The 18,508-nt window shown below is 41.0% G+C and overlaps 1 pseudogene; it reads left to right on the forward strand.

Annotated features, from left to right (window-relative positions):
* The first annotated feature begins 381 nt into the window (after positions 1–381).
* LOC147444664 (10 kDa chaperonin pseudogene) lies at positions 382–666 on the forward strand (annotated as a pseudogene).
* Positions 667–18,508: the final 17,842 nt, after the last annotated feature.

Raw genomic sequence — 18,508 nt, forward strand, 5'->3', positions numbered from 1 at the left:
TCTAGTATGATATGCCACACACATAAGGCGACCTTCGATAATGTTTGGCTTAAGAAAAATATATAGAAAAAGACCCTTTTTGCTGATAAAAGGAAGAGCCCATGAGAGCACGGAGCTCTTGATCTCAATTTTAGAATTGTAAGAAAAATGGCTGCTAAGCAATAGAAAAGCCCATAACGTCAGCTCGGTGATCGTCTGCGCGCGCGCCGACGGTTAGCGAGCTCCCCCAGTCACCTTCTCAGAGTATGATCACGATTCAATATCAGGGATTTGGCGCGCGCGTGCGCGCGCAAGAGGAGAGAGAGAGAGAGAGAGAGAGAGAGAGAGAGAGAGAGAGAGAGAGAGAGAGAGAGAGAGAGAGAGAGAGAGAAGCTCTATGCGATGGCGAAGAAGTTGATTCCTCTACTCAATAGAGTTCTCGTGCAGATGATCGTGGCGGGGTTCTGCTACCTGAGATTGCAGCCTCCAAGGTGAATTCTGGGAAAGTGGTGGCAGTGGGGCCTGGTGGGAAGGCCAAGGACGGGAGCACCATTCCAGTTGTTGTGAAAGAAGGTGATACTGTCTTGTTACGGGAGTACGCCGGCAGTCAACTCAACCTTCGGGATGAAGAGTTTGTAATCTTCCGAGATGAGAAGATTTTGGATATATTGATGGATTGAAGATTACTTCTTTCAATGAAGCTGGTCTGACCCTTCTTGCGCGAATTGTCTACCATCTTCCAGCATGTGGTTAGCAATGTGAAGTTTTGAGTAGAATTTATTTATAATTGTTCTTTGGAGCTCACGCCATTGTAGTAGACACTCGAAAGAGAATCCTTCTGAGATCAATCAATTGATATGCTTTAGATGTGCTTAAAGAAAAAGAGAGAGAGACGTGCGTAGTACGATCTGAAGGTGACGGTGATACAGGGTTTTCTTAGTTGCCTGTTCAACATGCGATGGTGATGGCGAGCTTGCCATTGATGCAAGCGGTCTTTTTCGAGTGTCTCCATGAATTCGCTCATGTCGAGCTTAGGCTGCAAATGTCTACAAACATTTGTCGTGCTCTTTTCTTCCAGCTCCAGGCTATAAACTCGCATTCCTTTTTCTGTTGTGCATAAAGAACAATGATTTGACGTTTACCGCTGATGTTTAACAAATTCTTTTGTTTTCAAAATGGTTTGCAGTAGGTGGTACCAGCTGAAAAAAATCAAAAAATCTCCAGAACCTTCGAAAATGCTCTCTCTCGATTGACTTCCAGGTGAGTACGCAGGTCCAAGGTGGGGTAGGGTGAGATGAGAGCACGTCATCTGCATGCGGGGATGAGAAATGAGGAGAAGCGCAGAGACAAAGAACTGAGAGAAGTATGCTAGGCGGAAACGCAGCTACGACTCACGAGCTGAAAGGGAGGCAAAAGTTTTTATTAATAGTTTGCTGATGTCATGAACATGGCGAGAGGGGACGTCTCTATGCGTTGGAGGCTGGAGCACCCTGGTTCACTTTTCACTGTGCTTTTGCTTCTTAGTACTTACGCCCGCTTCTAGGAGAAGATAGAGTGGAACGAAATCCAAGAAGATTCCATCTAATAAGATAGAGAACCTACCAAATATGTGCCTACGATTATGGCGCAATAGTGATAGCGATAATCGCAGCTCTCTCTCTATCTCTCTCTCTCTCTCTCTCTCTCTCTCTCTCTCTCTCTCTCTCTCTCTCTCTCTCTCTCTCCACCTTGATTAGGCTCTCCCTCTATTTTTTGGTCGTGCCTCTCCTACGAGCTGCTCTACCTCTCTCGTCATGTTGATGCGCACACACGCGCAATGATAGTCTCTCTCTAGTTGCACTAAGCAGTCAACAAGAAAGCCGAAACCCGAACGCAAAAAGACAATGACACATGGAGAGCTGTGATGCTGAGCTGTGTTTTCAATATGCAGGATAGTCACGGACCGTATGTAGAGAGAGAATGAGAGAGTGGGGAGGAGAGAGAGAGAGAGGGAGATTGTCTGTCCTCCCTCCTATGGAAGCCTGAAGGGCAAGCAAATGAGAGTTGCGCTATCTGAAGGATGGGCCTTCATTAAGAGAAAATCATTGGCGCTCTTCTAGGACTCATTAAGAGCACTTTAGCGCATGCAACAATTTCGTCATCAACTATGCATTGAAATCAATGAGAGAGAGAGAGAGAGAGCATTGTTTTTCAGTAGTAAACTGTTCTAAGAGACCTTAAACTATCTGATTAAGTTGAACTCAAGACCTGTTATTCAAGAGGGAAATGGCATAGCCAATTTACCACACTTGGGTGATAGAAAGGCTATACCACTTGAGCGATAGAGAGCGAGAGAGAGAAGTTTGAATGCCAATGTTTCCATTAAAGACACGCTGTCGTTGTCGATCTTAGAAGCAATACCTTGCCATGCAGGCGAGCATACAAAACGTACACAATCTAGGTCAGATGGAAGCATAATTCAAACAAGCACATGAATATGAGCGCAAAAGCCTCACCAATGTGTCCAAGACCCGTTGTTTCCCTCTTCACTACGGATACTTCTCCGGTGAGCTTCCCCTTGCCTCTAGTCGATCGATTTCTTTCTCTACCATCATCATTGTCCTATCGTCACGTGGATTTGTGTGTGTGTGTGTGTGCGTGCAGTGCACACACATGTGCGCTTTACTATTATCATAACAATATTGTGTATAAACTTCGTGTGTGTGTGTGTGTGTGTGTGTGTGTGTGTGAGTGTGTGTGTGTGTGTGTGTGTGAGAGAGAGAGAGAGGGAGTTATAGAAAGAGAGATTGTAGTAGCATAGACTTCTGTAAAAAAAACACTCGAGAGTGCAGTGTTAATTGTTTTAAGATAATCAATACCTAGCCAAGGTCCAAGGGGGGTTGGCCTAGCAGTAAAAGAGAGGGTCTTTAAGCATGCCTGCTATGCTTCAAATAGTGTGACATAGGGAGATCAATGTGTACTAGGCAGTAAAAGAGAGTGGCTTTAAGCATGCTTGCTATGGTTCAACTTGTGTGACATGGGGGTGTGGCTGTATGGGAGGTGTGTGGGTGGAATCCCAAAAAATCTAGCCGATGTGAAGCATCAGATTGTCAAAAAACACATAATTAATACCATTTTGCAACCTTTGTGATATCATTGAATGCCACTTAAATATAACTAAGTAAGATCTAAGGGTAAGTGACTTCCTATAGTATTATATGTCTCTATGACTAGTTTTATAATTAAGTAGGGTTCTTCTTAAGAACTACTAGTAGAGGGTTTATTTAGTATTTACAAATTAATGTTTAGAGAATGTGTCTAATTGTAACGAATTGGTTTTTTGAGGATTTGTTTAATGTAACGATTCCTATTACCCTCCGTAGCAATCACACACACTTTGGCCCATTGACTTGTACTTGTCCTTGAGGCTAGCACCCCATCCCTTTAGCTATGGTCTTCCAATGTTTGTCATTTTTTAGATAATTGTGCCCCATGCATTGTCACACGTGCACCATTACATTTATCTTATATGCAATTACACAAGGCCTTATGCAGCTGTGCAAGGCCTTAGAAGCTCTAAAACTTTGGTCCTATAAGTTGGTCCCTTACTCTCATAGAAATTCATAGGAGTTTCTTCTAAATAAACATTGAAAGTCCATCCCTATTCAATCCCCACAACCTCTAAATTAGTAGAATTCCCTTTACTTGTGTATTGACCCTTTATTAGTTGGTCCCCAAGTCTCTTGATCGGTCTTAGATTTACCTCTAACTAGCTATTGAAAACCCATCGCTATCAAATTCTAGATAATATCTTAGTACGATTTGGTCTTTAGTCCTATAGTGACTTCTAATATCATTTTTAAGAGCTCCGGTATGCTTATTCTCAAAATATACCTAACTAATGGGTATGGCCTTTACATCATGGCTCAATATTCATCATTGATAAAAATGGGTTATAAATTCCCCTCAATGTGAATACTGTAAATATTGAGAGAATGAATCTTTTTACAACTGCATGTTGAGCGATTAAAGAAAGTTTAGAGCGCAAGGTATTGAAAATTTAAAAATTCTACTTATGTTTGAAGAGTAAAACCTTCAAAATTCCACTCAATTTTGTGTCCCAATGAGCTTCTTGTTGTAACACAAACTTAAGTTTATTTATAGACATTGAGATCAAAGAGACTGTAATTGTCTCTTACGAGATCAAACCGCCATATGTAGTATGATGGTTCAATTCTCTTGGATAAATTTTGTATGCCTCTCTATCAAAATTTTGTAAGCATAAACAAATAAACATGTAGCTACATGAATTAATGTTATTGGAAATTAATACCTTATACGCGTAAAAAAAAGTGAATGGAATCTTGAAATCAAAAGCTGTTTTTATATAAGAAAAGTACTTTACATAGATTAAAAAAAAGTAAATTGAAGCTCACAATCAAAATAGCTCTAAATTTCTAACAAAAGGCTCTAAATGAAAAGCTCACATTTTTTGATTCCCCTTGCATGATAGCTTTGGGAAACCAGCAATTAAAAAGACTCACATGAAGCTACAATTTTTAAATGGACACAAGGAGAGACCTGTAGGCTTGATAAAGAGAGTGATAACAACCTCTTTTGTGATTGACTATGAACATACTTTTCCAATGTGGACTTTGAACCCAAATCAAACTACAAAATCATGATAGCTCTAGATGATTCAACATTGGAGCTATAATGCCATATATCTCAAGCAATCTAGGAAAATAACGAGAGTGATTTTTGCGGATCATTCCTACTTATCTCCTCATCGCTTTAGGTTAGCAAGTGTGGATAATAACACCTTTGACTCCCATTCCCATCTTTTGGTTATCCTTCTCACTTTTGGAGGCTTTCAAGATCCATTTTGGACTCTTTTAAACTCGTTAATGTCCCGTCTTTGCTCCATAAGATCTCGATTTAATCCTTATCGAATTCCATTGGCACTTGTGAAGAATGCATTCAAATTTTGGAACTCTCTAGTTCACAAACACGTTCCTCTTTCCATTGTACATAACTGGCCCTTCTACTATTTTTATTTTCTCTCACTAGAATGGCCAATTCTAGGGAGAGAAAATTCATTTATTCACAATTTTTGTCAAATAATATCGAGTTATGTTGTCCATAATGCAATATGGGGCTTAAACTAACGTGAGATATTGATCTCTATTTATCAATATTGGCATTGGCCATTTTCATGCTTGTTTTGACTCCTCGTCCTTTTGGTATCTCAGTTGTTGGCTCTTTCATTGATTTGAAAAGTCAAAAAAATTGTCCTCTCTATTTTTGTTCAACATTTATGCCCATGATCTTTCCTCTTTTGAATAAGATTAACTTATGGTAATCAAATTATCTTCTACTTTATTGATTGCATCATAATACTTCTCATTTTTTTGGATTGGTTTGTTCTAAAAGATGCGATCAACAGGTGTTACCATATACATGTGGTAGTGATGTGTGTGAACACACTAGGACCGCCGGGGCATTTTTTCCCTCTTTAGGAGGTTTTTTCCCCCGTGCATTGTATATACGCCCATCACTCTAGGGCTATCTATCTTTCCATTGCACACTAAGTAACACACTCTCTATTGTGTGCCTTGAGCTTCCTTTGTCTTCTCCAAGCTGTGTGTGTTTCTCTGCAACCCTAATTCCAACAATTGGTATCAGAGCAGGTCACGTCCTCCCGGGCTTAGTCGCCAGCTGCTCCAGCACACGCCTGCTCACTTTCTCCGATTTCAATGAGCTTTGGCGAGCGTTCGCAGGTCGACAAAAATTTTGGGTAAGCTCGAAGAGCTTGGTTTGCTCATAATTTTGATTTGGGCTCATTTCGGCCTCCGTTTCCACTACAGGCAGTACTGCACAGGCTATTTCGTCATTTTGTGCATAATTTTTGTCAGTGCCGTTTTTTGCATAACAGGTGCCTTATAGTCTTCTACGGTTTGTGCTATATAGCACAGGTTGTTCCCGCTCCATTTCTCCTATTTTCGGGCAGTTTTCACATCAGGTGCAGCATTTACCATGGCTGACAAGAACAACACAGATGTGTTCAAGATGTTTGCTGCTGAGGATAGGTTGGATGGGGACAACTACCCTATGTGGGCTTATATGATGCAACATGTTCTTGTGTCAAAAGGTGTCTGGAACATTGTGCTGGGCATTGATGTACGTCCTGGTTCTAAGGATGTAGGCGATGTTGAGGATGTTGCAGGTCTTGCTGCAAGGATTGCAGCTGTTAGAGTTGTTTTGCCTACGGCAGAACAAGCTCGTTGGGATGTTAAGGATGCGCAGGCTCATGCATTGATTGCGTTGTCTATGAAGCGCACCATTGTTCCTCACATCCGTTAACCAAAATCTGCAAAACAGGCTTGGTATATTCTAGCAGGTCTTTATGCAAGCCGCAATGAGGCTAAAATTGCTTTGCTGCGTAAAGAGCTGGAGTCGAAGATTATGCATGAGGAAGATGATATGGACACTTTCCTTGCTAGTGTCAAGGATATCAATGAGCAGCTTATTTCTGCAGGTGAAGTCATTTCAGACAGTTCCCTTGTGCAGACTGTTCTTGATGCCTTACCACATTCCTACCAGACTTTTGCTAGTACTTGGAGACTGATGACCCAAGGAAATCCAGAAGTTGTCAAGTTTGATGCATTATGCACATTGCTGTTGCAAGAGTCACTGTCCAGAAAAAACAGGCCTAGACAGCGTGCAGTTGAACAGGCTTTTATTGCTTCTCAAAGAAAGGGTGGTAACAGCAATGCAGCCACTTCTTATGGTTCTGCTGCGAGTGGCAAAAATTATGTTCCTAATGCTTCTGCTGGTAGCAATTCGTCTGGAAATTCTGGTGATAAGGGCAAAAAGAAGATGCGTTGCCATTATTGTAAAGCCAATGATCACTTGATCAAGTCGTGTCCTAAGTTGAAGGCCAAAGAGGCTAAGAAGAAAGAGGGTGGTTCCAATGCAAATGCTGGTTCCACTACAAATGCAGCCATTGTTAAGTCTTCTGTGAAAGGAGACTGTGTTGTTGATGTTGATGCAAAATGGGCTTTTAGCGCAGAGTGCACTTACAATCCTGTTGTCCATGATGCATGCTTGTCAGTTGCTGCAGATTCACATGTGTGGTATTTCGACAGTGGTGCTACAAAGCACATTACCTCACATCGTGAATTGTTTACCTCTCTCGAGTCTGTCCCTCATGGGAATTCAGTCACTTGTGCCAACAACGCCTCTTATCCAATTCAGGGAGTTGGAAATATTGTGCTCACTGCTGCTAATGGCAGTTCCTTCACACTTGTTGATGCACTTTATGTACATGGGATCAAGAAGAATCTCTTGTCTGTATCCGCACTTGCTAGACTTGGACTTGTAGTCAAATTTGTAGATGACAGATGTTCAATTCATGATCTCAATTTTGGTGATGAAATTGTTGGATCTGGGCTTTTGTGCCGTGGGCTGTATAAGCTCACTTTGTATGACAAGTGTGGATAAAATTTTGCAAATGATGTTGCAGATTCAAGGGCTATTTCAGATGCAAAACTTTGGCATGCACGTTTTGGTCATCTGAATTTTGCCAGTTTGCTGCGTTTGCAGAAATATGATATGGTTGCTTCTTTGCCACCTCTTGAAGCAACTGTCAAACATGTTTGTGAAGGCTGTATTTTGGGTAAGATGCAGTGTTCTAAATTTCCAAAGGATGGTTCAGTTCGGGCCACATCCAGGTTGCAGCTTGTGCATAGTGATGTTTGTGGGCCCATGCAAACTCCTTCCTTGGGAAATTACCTGTACTTCGTGACTTTCATTGATGATTACTCCAGGCATGCATGGGTATTTCCGCTTAAAGCGAAGTCCGAAGTTTTTATGTGCTTCAAACAATTTCTGGCTATGGCTGAAAATGTCTCAAAGTGTACTATGGGCACCCTCCGTTCCGATCGAGGGGGGGAGTATATGTCTCATGAATTTAATGCATTTCTAGCTAGTCGTGGGATAAAACACCAATGTACAGTGCCTTATACACCTCAGCAAAATGGTGTTGCTGAGAGGAAAAACAGGTCACTGACGGAAATGGCACGATGTATGGTCAAAAGTCAAGCTTTACCGCATTCTTTTTGGCTTGAGGCCATCATGTGTGCCACTTATGTACTTAACAGGTGTCCTACAAAAGCTTTGCAGTCTATTACTCCATATGAAGCATGGCATGATAGAAAGCCTTCTATTGAGCAGATGCGTGTTTTTGGCTGTTTGGCATATGCTTTCGTGCCACAAGTGCAGAGCAGAAAATTGGATGATAAGGCTGTCAAATGTATTTTTGTTGGTTATAGTGCTGAAAGCAAAGGACATAGGTTGTATCATCCACAAACAAAACGTATTCTGGTTTCACGGGATGTAGTGTTTGTGGAAGATTCTGTTCAACCCTTGTTGTCATGTACTAGAGACAGTAATGTAAGCTCACAGAACATTAATGACACTTTGTTGCCTCTTTTCAGTGGTGGAAATACGAATGTAAGTTCCAATGAGGCAAATGTACAGCCTATTTAGATCAGCCTATTACTGATGCAGATGTACATGATGTACTTGATGAGGAAAGGGCTGAAAATGAGCAGGCTAGAGGTATGCCAAAATGGCTGGTGCACACTTTGCGTGACAGTAAATTGGATGCACCTTTGTCTAGTCGTACTCGTTCGGGCTCTCGCCATGCATCTTATGCATCAGATTGTTATGCTTTGGCTGTGTCTAGCTTACATGATGTTGAGGAGCCTCTGTCTTTTGATGAAGCACAGAATTCAGAAAATTGGATGGCTGCCATGCAATCAGAATATGATGCACTTATAGAAAATGACACATGGACTTTATGTGATTTGCCTCCTAGCAAAAAGGCCATTGGTACGAAGTGGGTTTACAAGTTGAAACGCAAGCCGGATGGTGAGATCGATCGCCATAAGGCTCGACTTGTTGCAAAGGGTTATGCACAGCAAAAAGGCATAGATTATGAAGAGACTTTTGCTCCCACTTGTCGTATGACTACTGTGCGTTTTCTATGTGCATTGGCAGCTCATTTTGGTTGGGATGTACATCAATCAGACATTGTTACTGCTTTCTTGAATGGTGACATATTTGAGGAAGTTTATGTAACGCAGCCTCGCGGTTTTGTCATAAAAGGACAAGAGGACAAAGTGTGCAAATGTAACAAGGCTTTGTATGGGTTGAAGCAATCTCCTCGTGCTTGGTATGAGAAAGCTGACACTCATTTGGTCAAACAAGGCTTTCGTAACAGTCCAACAGAAAGCACATTGTATGTAAAGCGTGAGGGTGATGTACTTCTCATTGTGGTTCTTTATGTCAATGATTCGCTGATCACTGGACCAAATGAGAGACATATTGCTGAATTTAAGGCTGATTTGAATGCTACTTTCAAGATGAAAGATTTGGGGCTGTTGCATCATTACTTGGGTATACAGTTTAAGCAGTGTGATGGTGGTATTGCCTTGTGTCAGAAAAGTTACATAGAGACATTGCTATGTAAGTTTGGACTTGAGGATTGCAAACCTATTGCCACTCCCATGGAAACAGGTTTGAAGTTGAGTCTACATGATGCTGGCGATCCTGCTGATGTCACTCTTTACCAAACTGTTGTTGGCTGCCTCATTTATGTATGCAACACGAGGCCAGATATTCAGTTTGCAGTCTCACAGGTCAGCAGATTTATGCATAGCCCAGGGTCTAAGCATTGGCAAGCTGTCAAGAGGATTTTCCGCTACCTTAGTGGCACTTTACATCTTGGCTTGTTTTATCCCAAGGGGGGATCATTGCCGCCAGACTTACATGCTTTTTCGGACTCAGATTGGGCTGGTTGTTTTGACACGAGAGTGTCCACAAGTGGTTTTTGTTTCATGCTTGGCAGTTCATGTATATCATGGTTGAGCAAGAAGCAACCTACTATGGCCACTTCGAGTTGTGAGGCTGAGTACAGGGCAGTCTTCACAGCTACGGTTGAGTGTGTATGGCTCAGACGCCTTATGGCTGATTTGGGTGTTGGACAGGACACTGCCAACACTATCTACACTGACAGTCAGAGCGCATTGGCAGTTGCGAGGAACCCAGTTTTTCATGCTCGCACAAAGCACATTGAGGTGCATTACCACTATGTCAGGGAAAGGCTCTCAGCACGAGAGATCAACTTGGCTTATGTGCCAACACAGGACAACCTTGCAGATCTTTTCACAAAGGCATTGTCTCGTGAGAAGCTTGAAGCTTTCCGCAAAGCTTTGGGCTTACTCCCCTTTGTGGACTGATCCTATCCTCAGGGCATGGCACTTCCCTTTACTCATGTGCCAGCTCTCGTTCACCGCATCACTCCAGGGGGGATTTGTTACCATATACATGTGGTAGTGATGTGTGTGAACACACTAGGACCGCCGGGGCATTTTTTCCCTCTTTAGGAGGTTTTTTCCCCCGTGCATTGTATATACACCCATCACTCTAGGGCTATCTATCTTTCCATTGCACACTAAGTAACACACTCTCTATTGTGTGCCTTGAGCTTCCTTTGTCTTCTCCAAGCTGTGTGTGTTTCTCTGCAACCCTAATTCCAACAACAGGAAGCCAATACTTTTCTAGTCTAATTGGGATGTTATTTTCCATGTTCATGTAGACGCTTTTGGCATGGCTATGGAAGCCATACTGGCCCAGCCTGAAGGAAAAATAGACTACTCGGTCTACTTCGCCAGTCGAAGGTTCAATACAGTTGAACAAGGGTACTTGAATACTAAAAGAGAAGCACTAGGGATGTTATTCAACACTACCAAATTCAGACATTATTTATTGGGCAATTTGTTTCACTTCTATGTAGATCATCAAGCTCTTTTGTTTCTGGTCAACAAGGTTATTATACAAGCAAAGTCTAATCAAGTGTATGATGTTTCTAATGGAGTTTGAATTCAAGAATTTCCTTTCCAGAAGCATAGAAGGTTGTTCAAAAACTTTATTATGGGATGAGCCTGTAGATGTTGAATTATTCTAGACAACAGTTGAAGAAGAGCCAGACCTAGAATATGAGGACATTTATGATTTTCTTCAACTAGGGAAGTTTCCAGATGACTGGTCCCAGAATAGGAGGAAAGCACTAATCATAAAGAGTCTAAAATTCACTATCATTGTTGGAGCACTCTACATACTAGGCATTGACAGTGTGCTTTGTAGATGTGTACCAGTGAGAGAAAGAATGCAAGTGATCACTGAATCTCATAATGGAGATGTTGGAGGGCATTTTTCAACTAACATCACATATACGAAGATCCTTCAAGCAAGTTTATGGTGGAAAACTATGATGATTGATGTCAGAGCTTTTTACAAAATGTGTGATCTTTGCCAGAGAATGGGCAGTTGATTTGACACCACTGACTCCAGTGTATCCACTGGGAATTTTCAAGAAATGGGGTTTGGATTTTATGGGGCCATTCAAGAAAGTAACTCCAAGAAAGAATAAGTATATTGTCATGCTCAGTTGTTATGTCAGCAAGTGGGTTGAAGCAAAGGCATTGCTAAACAACACTGCTAAATCAACAGCTACATTTTTGTATGAAAACATCATAAGCAAATATGGACGTGAGTATAAATAGTTTCAAATCAAGGAGCACACTTTACTAATAAAATATTCATATATTAACTGAGATGTTTTCAGTAAAGCACCAAAAATCCACATGGTATTATCCAAAGTGCAATGGCCAAGCAAAAAGCAGTAATAAAACCATCAAGACTATCCTCACCAAAATAGTTAAGAAGGAACTGCATAAGTGGGACACTAAGCTTCAGTCATCATTATGGGTCGATAGAACTGCCTACAAGGTCACTACTTGCATGACACCTTTCTAGATGGTGTATGGCACAAAGGTAGTCATACCAATGGAATTTGCTATTCCCAATTTGATTATGGCAGTTGAATATGGAGTAGACTTTAATCAGAATATGAAGCAAAGATTGGACAACCTTTTACAACTGGATGAAATCAGACAGAGGGCCATGTTAGAATGGATTTCCAGCAGAGGAGGAAGCACTAGCATGACAGTAAAATTAAGGTCAGAGAATTCAAGAAAGGTGATTTGGTACTGCTTTATTAGTCCAAGTTGGGACCTACGAAACCAAATCTAAAAATTTCTTGGGTCGACCTTATGAGGTGGATTGGGTGTTCTCCAATGTTACTATCAGACTTAGAGATTTGTCAGGACTACTACTACCAAGAGTATACAATGTGGCTAAGATCGAGCTATACTCTGCCAGAACAAAGGAAATTCTAGTAGAACCAGTACTAAAGGTATCACCTAAATCAGATGATGAACCTTTGAAATTGTTTCATATCAGGAAAGTGGGGACAATTCCAGAACCAGTGCAGACTCAACCTCAGACCACCTCAGACCAGTCTCAGAACCGATAAGGTAGCTCAAAAGCAGTGGGACAATTTAGTCACATCACCTAATGGTCACCAGCAGAAAATAAATGCCACCATCTTCAAAAGGATCTTGTGAGTAATAATGATTATAATGGACCACTGCATGAGTGACACATCACAAATGATGCGCATAACTTCGAGACACTCAAGGAGTGGTGCATTCATGTGTGTATACGTATAACTATGCAAAGGGTTCACCCATCTTCCCTTTGCTCGCATCCACTTGTGTTGCTTGCTTCCCAATCTGCAAAAACACCCTCCAGCTCACAACAAAGACCTTCTTCGTGACACACATCAATAGTTGCAACGACATTACCCCAAACCCCATGCTACTCTTTCTATGGATCTTTCACCACAACAAGTAACTCTTCTTCTACCCAAACCTGTTCATCTGAGTCGTGCATGGGCAAAAAGAACACCTCACTAAAAATGCAAGAAACACTAGACAACATGATAGCAGAATCTGAGAGTTTGAAAGCATCTAGAGTAGGACAACACAATAAGATTTCCAAGTATATATTCCAAGAGAGAGATCGGGCCCTATTGAGATTATGGAAGTTAGAGGTAGTGGTGGTGCTACAGCATTGCCCTTTGATGCAAGGATTACCCAGTAGGTGCTTGCCACATACCAGGAAAACAAGGGCACAACATTGGTCAACGGCAAAACACTAGAACTCACACCTGGTGAGTTAGCCCATGTATAAAGACTTCTAAATACGCCCAAACCCACACCAGCCACAACTAATGAAGTCAGAAAATTTCTCAAATAAGATGACCAGGCCAGAAAGAAAAGGATAGATGGTACTCAGGGCATTCCAGTAGTAGCAATGGAATGCACAGCAGTATACAGGTGCATTGCAAAAACCATCAGCCTAAAGAATAACCCAACTTATACCTCTGAAAAGCTATTTTCCATGTTACTGGCTAAAATCCAAAATCTAGAGGCAAAGATCAAAATAATCCACTTCCTATATATCAGTGTTGTACTAAAGACTGCCAAGGCCAAATCCAAAAATCTATTTAAGGCTTGGCATGTCTGGTAGTTTCTCTACTTGGCAGATCTAGCACTAGTACACACCAATGTTCAAAACATATGGGATACGGAGACAAAGGAGAGGCCACAACAAATCACAGTCACCTTGTCTAAAGAAATGGGCATCGAGGAGGCTGACAAGATCAGCACAACACAGACCAAGGACACTGCAACAAAACAAGAGACAGGCAAGGGAAAAGAGATTGTGAAAATTGGAGCAAAACAAACATCAACTCTGTCAGCTATCAAGAAGCAGAAAACTAGTGATTTGCTAAAAGGATTTCAGGTCAAAGCACAACAAACAGTACACACTGAGAAGCCCCCAAAACCCATGACACAAGGATAGGCAGGAAAGTCTCCAACTACACAAGACATTGGCAAAGAGATAAACACTTAACAAACTCATATTAACACCACGTCTCAGGATACTAGGCCTTGTGCAGTAGCTCAAAGCCCTACCAAACCCATATGCCCATCATAAAGCTGGATAGGCTGCAACGCTTGTAGTAGCAACCACTTAAGGGAAGACTGGTCATGAATAAACCAAATTGTGTTGAACTCCCTTATGCGTTCCCAATGATAATCTATGAACTAATCAGACTGATCCTAGCATCATCATATGTTGCATTTATACAATCTAGATGGAGTACCATTCTAGATTCCATAGGCCAGATGATGGACGCGTACGCATCCATCTACAACTTTGAAGTGGATACAGTGAAAGCAGAACTTCAAAAAACTCAAGCTGAGTTGGAGAATATTAAAAAGGACAAGGCTGGGTGGACACAAGAGATTTTAGGATTTTACCTTCAGCAACAACGCCATGACAAAGAGCTTCAAGGCCTCCAGAAAAAGATAGATAAGATGACAAATGAAAACAAGGTGTTGGAAGAAGAAAAGGTAATTTTCAACGGGACATTGATAGATTCCAAACCCTACTAGAAGCAAAATGAGCAGATTACAAGAAGCTATACCAGAAGCATCATGTGATAAAGGAAGCTATAATGGAAAAGTACATTTATCACTCTCTGGTACAGATAACGAATAAAGATGGTGATCTGACTTTGAATGTGATTGATATTGAAAATATGATCAAATCCATTCAATCAAACCTCTAAGAGAAGGTTGCTACATACACTACAATAGCATTGGTTAACCAAGCACTAATTGAATATTTAGAGAATCAAAAGGATTAAGATGAAGATTATGAGGATGAGAATCATGAGACCCAGGACAGCACCATCGGGAGGAAGATGATGACGATCAGGATGGACATAACACAGGGTCAACGGGAGGTGGATCAGCACCAACTGAAGGTCCATCCTCAGATCAAGCCAAGGAGGGTCAATGAAATCATCAACCACCACCTACTAATAAATCTCAACCATATCCACCTAACCAACCGAAGGTTGGCGGACAAGCAGATCCTAGTCAGTGTAAGGGCAAAGACCATTTTACTCGAACATGACTATGAATCTAACCATAATCATTCTAATGAGCTATCGACACTGAACAAGAGCCTACGAACGTAAAAAAACCCTCCAAATCTAGAAGTATTTAGAGGATGACTCAGCTTTTGTAAGGTCTCTGCCACCCTTGGAAAGGGCATTCCCATGTAATGGAATACATATAGGCCATTTTGGTCATAAACAAAAAGTTACTATTTTTGGCAGTTTTTCCAGCTTTCATGAGCCAATGTTAAATATATTATTGTAAGATTTTCAGAAAAAAAAATTTACTTGTTTATCATTTTCGTCCAAAAATAGAAAGTTTTGAGGTGCTTACACCCACCTAGACGCTACCGTCTCGTCTAAATCTATCTCGTCCTGAATTTCCATAAAGATATTTGTTTGTCTCGGAAACTAGTAAATATAGCAGGTGTGTGCATCTGACACCTTAGTCTGTCATCCTCAAACTCGTTTTTAATAGAAAGTTTCAAATTTGAATTCTGACAAGCCAAGCTCACTTTAGACAATTAAATTTCATCCTAATGTTAATAAATTAAATCCTAAGCCTAAGGTATGCATATGTACGCATGTGCATGAGCATGTATGTGCATGTGTATGTATGGGTATATGTATGTATGACCATAAATGACCCATGGCCATAGCCCATCTGTTATGGTATGTTGACCCTAAGCATGGGTAAGTACATGAGGTGTATCACTCGATTGGGTAAAAGGGGACACCTCTACTGGTAAGTGAGAGGCTTGTGACACCTCTAATCCTTCATTTGGCAAGAGGGAGCAAGCAAGGGAGGTATGGGCATGCCTTGGACCTCAAGCAACCTCCAAACCCCTATATAAAGGCCATTCACACTCAATTTTGGACACACTTGAACACACTTGGGAGAAGGCAGCTCTGCTGCTGTGGCAATTAACTTGGTGGCTTCCACATCAAAGCTTTGAGAGATCAATACCTCCAAAGCACATTGGGTAATGTAAATCTATTGTTTAATCAAGCTATTATCAATCTCTTCTCTCAATTGGAATCCGTTCCAATTGCTTCCATACATTATCAATCTCTTCTCTCAATTGGAATCCTTTCCAATTGCTTCCATACATTATCATTCAATTGGAATCCTTTCCAATTGCTATCATATTTCCATTCAATTGGAGTCCTTTCCAATTGCTACTCTACTATCAAATGCTATACTCTTATTTACCTATCCTCAATTGGAAATCAACAATCATTATATCTATTTTATGGTAATTTCTCTACATTACAAAGTAATGAAGGTCTCACCGCTCGATTACATAATTGATTGTGTTGACTGCATGCACAATTCTTCATCAATGTAACCTAAATATTTGCATGAATTAGCTAAGCATATTCAAGAATTGTCCAACTAAAATGATGGATTGTTCTTGCAAGTATATATAAGTGATTAATCATGAGATTAGTGCATAAATGGATGGTGTGAATGAGTATTGTCTATTAGACCTTACATAAAATTTCTTACCTACCATAAGCATAAATCATTGGAATAGAAGTGTAAGTATAGATGAAATTAACATTCCATCAACCTTATTATCAAATTGATTTTTGCACAATTAGTTTTACACATTTAGAGACAAGATGGCCCCAAAAAGGACCCTTGTTAGCAAGACTCACAATGATGAGGCTGGCACTAGTCGAGAAGCTGATAAAGGAAAAGAATTGCCTTGGAGGATGTGCCACCAAACTCTCTAGGCAATGGTCCTACATTAGACAAGGTCGAAATTAATTTTGTTAAGTATTTGCATTCATTGCATAGACGATAGAGTAGAATAAGGGAAAACAATCTCTATGGATCATAAAACCATCACAAACTACAGCATATGTTTTATATAATTTTCTTTGAAAAGTGAAAGATTGTTTGGAAAGTAATTTGTTTGCTCGTAGAAAAGAAATGTTTGCCTAGTAGAAGAACTCTCGAACCTTCTTCATTAAAAATCCTATACTGATATAGTGAAAACTCCCTTTGATATCCGGGGAGGAGAGCTTAGCGGAGTGAACGCTTAAGCAGAGCATATGGTTGCACACATCTTGCGGGTTGGTGCTCGGAATGCAAGATAGTACTTCCGGGTTGTTGCCCAGATTGCAAGTTAGTCACTGCGGGTTGGTGCCCAGATTGCATGACAATTTAGTTGTATGGGCAACTAAAGACACCGAGAGAAATAAACTCTCGCCAAGAGGAGTGAACTCTTGGGGTTGGGATATTTTAATGAAGAAGGATCGTATGTTGTTTTTCTTCTAGAAGGATTGTCTTGGTACCGATTTGAAATTGGTTGAAGGACTATCTTAATGAACTTGTGATGGAAACCCAAAAAAGGAACCTTGTGTATGAACAATCATGTGGTAGTAATTAGAAAACAAGCATAACAAAGTGTGAGTGTGGGGTGGAAAGTGGGGAGTGGCTCGGGTTGCCAGTCAAGGATGGGTGGTCTCGATTAGTCGAGAAACTCTCCTCTCCCTCTTGTAAAAGAGCGAATTAGAGACTCATTGTGCCAAGAGTCGAGAATTCCAATTGTACGTGCCTCTGAAAGTTATTGGGAAAAAGGCAAATTAGGGTTTCTCTCTCTCGGAAGGTGAGAATTAGGAACGTCATAGTATTGTAACAGTTCACGCTTTCCCTGCGAGACAGGGCTAGGAATCCTTTTTAATGGTTCGGACTCAAGTTACTCGGTGATGAGAGCCTGTCCATTAGAATCTTGTCTATATTAACTATGTTTTCTCAATCGAATAGGGCCTAGCGACCTGTAAGGTGCCCTCCTGTTACCAAAGGTTATGGTATCGGGGAGAGGACCTCACAGCTTTCTTAGATCTGGAGAGGCCTTAGATGTTGTATGTGGGGACCAGCCAGATGGTGTTAAACTAGAAATCCGTGCGTTATCATAATCAGATAGTTTGCTAGCTTCCACCACATTCAAGTTGAATCTAAGCATTGGATAGGGTTTCGGGATGGTGCCTGATGAATGATGACAAATCCATAAACCCGGTTGTAAAGGACTTAACCACTACAGATCTTAGGTATCTGGGATACAGGTAGACATATTATTGGGCACCAAACCGACCTACCAGTCTATGAAAGGTATGCGTAAGCAAATCACAAAAATGTTGATACAGATGCAGAGTGCCAGGGGAGTTCTGGATTTAAGAATCAAAAGCTTATTGGAGATGACTAGCAATCGAGGGTCCAAGACCAGGATGACTCTCAGTGAGCAGGAGAAGCACTTGAAAAGTTTATTTCATCTCGTTCGGATCTCCAAAAAGATGATGCCGTAGCAAGAAAACCAGATGATCATGAATTTTTTGGAGTTTGTTTGTGATTCCTCAACACTTCTCTATGCCATTCCAGCTAAACAAGTAGAGTTACCTCACTTCTTTCCAACACTATATCCACCTCACACTGAGCCAGCAAATCAACAAAGATATATTCACATAGCAGATGGGCTCAGGGTTTGGTATGAGGAAGTTGTAGGAGGCGTTGAAGAATACGATGGCTACTGAGCTTATTGCCAATTTACAAAGTTTCAACTCTTAATAGGGCAATGGAAAGTACAAATTAGAAGAGAACTA

The sequence above is a fragment of the Adiantum capillus-veneris genome, chromosome 13 (genome assembly GCF_014529385.1).
Source record: "Adiantum capillus-veneris isolate H3 chromosome 13, ASM1452938v2, whole genome shotgun sequence".
Taxonomy (NCBI): domain Eukaryota; kingdom Viridiplantae; phylum Streptophyta; class Polypodiopsida; order Polypodiales; family Pteridaceae; genus Adiantum; species Adiantum capillus-veneris.